Here is a 4,128-nt window from a genome sequence, read left to right on the forward strand (position 1 = left end):
CTAGCCCACCACCACGACCACTGACCCTCGGTTGACTAAAACAATCATATTGAGGCGGACACAGTTCAGCTAGCTGGCTATAGTCATTCATTTGCAACCAGGATTCAGTTAAAAACATAAAATCTAGATTTGCAGACAAGATAAAATCATTTAAGTGTTGTAGTGTTATACAGTAGCATCAATTGCCAATTTAAATAAATGATATCATAAGGCTATATAAATTTTAAATGATGTTATAACTCAGATTGCAGAGTAAAACAGGATAATGTCAACTTAGTTATGTGTAGTGTAAATTTATATAGGAATCTCAAACTTGCTTCAAAGTAATAAAATATGTACAAGCCACTTGTGAAAAAAAGCAGACTAATTTCAAATAACTCTTATGACAGGTCTGGACCACTACTAAATTGTGTTTGTGATTAAGAGAAAATGCAATGCCTCTTGCATGAGGCCCAGTGATCGTTTAGGGTTAGAAAGCATGGGTTTGGGAGTTAAAGGACTGGGAACATCTGGCTTGATGCAGAAGACATACAAAACTGGATGAATCTGAAAATAGCAAGGGACCTTCGGTGCTGCAGCAATGTGCTATATGACAAAAATATGGTGTTTTTTGAAAATGAAACCATGTCAACCTAATCTGGTACAACTCCTAAATGCAATTATGAACCTGAAAAGGAGTATAATATGTTTTTCCAGTCCTATATTGTAGTTCCACAACTCTCTTCATGTAGGCCTTCATTTCAGCCTCTGTCTGAAACAAATTGTAGATGCTTCTGTCTCTTTAAGCTCCCCCTCCTTAAAGCCCACGGTCTTCTGATTGACCAAGACCAGAAGCAGGCTGTTGTTGTCGCTGAGCGGTACAGACAGACTGAGCATTGCTGTGCAGAGCAAATGACCATATATGGAATACCGGCTGTGTCTGGCTCTGTATGTTGTAGAACGGAGCCGTTGGTAGAAAAAGCAGTTTAAAACAGAGCGTTCCGAACAGGAGGAAATGTGAGTTTTTTGCTCACAGGGATTATTTTTAAATACTTTTACCACATTATTTGAAGCTTTGGCCATGTTTAACATGAACTTCCAACATTGTAACATTGTAGATAAGTAAGTAAGTCATAAAATATGGGAAAGCATAATAGGTCTCCTTTCAAGCTGGGGTAGGCAATTTATTTCAAAATCATTATTTGTTATAGTTTTGAAATTCTGATATCCATCCTGACAACAATCACTACAAAAATTAAGAAAATCCAGTGGCTGTCACAGGACTGTAATTAGCAAGGCAAATCTTATTTTTTATTTAGTTTTTTTTTTCGAATCAAATCATTGGCTGGCCGGCCTACCTTCCTACCCACCTACCTACCTGTGCGCACTTGCCCATGCACTCACTGCGCATGAAAATATGTTTTTGTGGAGTGGCTTTGGAATTTATTCAGTTGGATACTTTTAAATACCTAGCTGTAACTTGTTATTTCTCCAGCATTGCCTACCCCAGCTTTAATAATACCAATTGTTTTGTAAAATTAGAGTCATTCCCTGACTGACTCCCTTTATGTAAAAACCTGATCAGCTGAGGAACTGTTTGAATGTCCTGCTCTAAACTATGTATAGGCACCAGTTACGTCATAACAAGACTATTTGGATAGCAACAGTAATAAGTATACTTGTTTATGTACACAGGGCAGTCAATCTGAGGCCCCAGTCAGATTTAGGTTTCACAACCTCCTGCTTCTATATAAACTCAGTACATTTCCACTCACTTTGCTTCCACTTTCGGTGGATCTCTCCTGCAATAAAATGTAAAATCTCTGTAGAATTTAGTTTACCACACTCTGGGTCTGCCCTGCATGCCCTGTCTCTATTAATCCACATCATCACGTCTACGTTAAAACAAGTTTATTTTCTGCAAACTCCCCCCCTTGACCATTAGTCCAGACCAATTAGCCCGGCGCTAACCCCTGACGTCCCCTCCCCCACACCCCGGGTTATGTGCAGACCCTGAACACATTTGGCACATTTGGCGAGTGTGTGTGTGTGTGTGTGTGTGTGTGTGTGTGTTTTCCAACCCACCCCTCTAGTCTGTCTGGCCAGACCCTCTCTCACTTACCAGGGAGAGCTGCAGGAAGACAGAGGGAAAGTCTGGGATTCCAGGCATACCTGCAACCCCTCGACCCCGCCCCCCCTCCTTTCTGAGCCCATGTGGAGTTCACACAGGGCTCATCAGGGGAAACGGAGGAAGAGCCAAAAACCAAAGAAAGCCATGACTGCTGCCCTGCATTCAACTCAATTCGTCTCTTTATAACTACATTCAATACTAAAGAAGCCTAAATAATCAACACCTGTGGCAGAGACAAAAATGGAGGTCAGAGATTATACAAAAGGACTCCAAGAGGATCAGTCCAGATATTACAGAAACAGCTTATATATAGTTTGTGTTTCTGCTTACAGAGTGCTTATGCCGTTAACAGGAAGTGAAAGCTTTACTCTAAAAGAAATAAATCCTCGATAAAAAAAAACATTACAAAAAAAGACAGCTGGCTTGAAATCAATGTTTTAGCAGCCCCATCTAACCAAATTTCAACTTCTTCTAGCACCCAATCCAATCTAATACTCTGTCAGTGACCAAAGGCAAACTGTTGAGTGTAGCTGGTGCTACACACTTTGAATCATGCTCAGATGCTACTAGGATACTATTTACAATCTGTGTTTGTACTGAGGCCAGACACTTTTCAGCGTTTGCGTATCTGTGGCTGTGTGATGCAGATACACAAGGTTCATGGCTGTAGAGCATCTGAATGTTGGTTAATGTTACTAGTTAGAGAGAAGAAACAGGATCCTACTTGAACGCAGACGTGCTCACAATAAAGATGTTGTCTTTCTTTTTTCTGGAGGTTTTTAAGGAAGACTTTCCCCCCCAGTTTCCACACAGGAAATATCTTAAAGCTCTCTCTCCCACTGAGCCTGCTCGCCCTGTGCTGAAAGGGACAGACGGGTCACTATACGCCTGAAATCTGCAGAAGTTCTGCAAAGTTCCAGGCACCTTCACTTTTTGGCAACGCACGCACGAGGCATCAACCCTGGGCAAATCCATTAGCGGGCTACTGGGAGAGCCAGCTGGAAAATGGTGCAAAAACTGCAGTCTCCAGCCAGAACCACAACTGATGAGACCAGCATCTCTAAACTTAGACGATCCACTCTGGGATCTGCATAAGTCAATACACACAGAAGTACACATGCAAACAAATACACAAAGACAGAGACACACTTTACAGAATCACACACAAACACAAGCAGAGACATACACACTTAAACAGACCCCCCCTGCAGAGACACTGGAATGCACACACTCTTTCTAAGGACCACTGCTTGGCACCATTCACAGATATGTTTTATGTCCAGAGAATTAATGAGTCCAGTGGTGTTCTGCCACTGTGTGTGCAGCCAGCGTTTCAGGGTTTTGATGAATGCATAAACAAGTAACTTATTTAATATTGGCTTAACATTTACATGAAATCGGTCAGTAATGGTTATACATATTTAGCATCTGCTGACCATTCGAAAGTGGTTAGCAGTAGGTTATTCCTAAAGGATGCCTGTCAAGTGCATTCACTTTAGTGAAGTTCAACCCTGCAGTTTCCCCCACTTGATAGGGTATGCTTGCCTCTGAAGGTTTGGACTGGATTTTACTCAATGACCAGGAATCAATTCTTTCTTTTCCTTCTTTTATTTGAAAGTTGTCGTAGCCATAAGCAGGTAAAAAACCTTAAATACAAACACAAGTAAATCAATGAAACACATAATAAACTCAGGTAACCATAATAAACATCACCATCCAACATCAAAATACTTATTTTAAATCACTGCTCACATAATTTAATTTTAAATCCTAACAACTTTAACCCTCTACAACACAATCCTACACTTAGTTTTTCCCTTTTAAACTTTACAATACATTACTTTTAACCATGCTTCAAATCTCCATGATGTTAAATGTACAACACTTTAGTTTACAATTCAAACACATGGTTTTATACAAACATTTTTTTCCTAAATATAATTACATGATTCACTTTAATATTAAAATCCACCACATTTCACAAACAAACAAACGCTCACCGACTCCTTCCTCGTTCA

At 40.2% G+C, this 4,128-nt stretch overlaps 1 protein-coding gene and 1 long non-coding RNA gene across 2 annotated transcripts in view; both read right to left on the reverse strand.

Moving 5' to 3' along the window:
- The window catches only part of usta (uronyl 2-sulfotransferase a), a 67,469-nt gene that overhangs the window by 14,824 nt on the left and 48,517 nt on the right, over positions 1-4,128 (reverse strand). The window lies entirely within an intron of this gene.
- The window catches only part of LOC123978327, a 1,204-nt gene continuing 663 nt past the window's right edge, over positions 3,588-4,128 (reverse strand). Inside the window, exon 2 of the long non-coding RNA XR_006826921.1 lies at positions 3,588-3,756. This is a non-coding gene — a long non-coding RNA (uncharacterized LOC123978327). The remainder of the gene's footprint in view (positions 3,757-4,128) is intronic.

Source organism: Micropterus dolomieu, linkage group LG10 (assembly GCF_021292245.1).
Source record: "Micropterus dolomieu isolate WLL.071019.BEF.003 ecotype Adirondacks linkage group LG10, ASM2129224v1, whole genome shotgun sequence".
In the NCBI taxonomy this organism is placed as follows: domain Eukaryota; kingdom Metazoa; phylum Chordata; class Actinopteri; order Centrarchiformes; family Centrarchidae; genus Micropterus; species Micropterus dolomieu.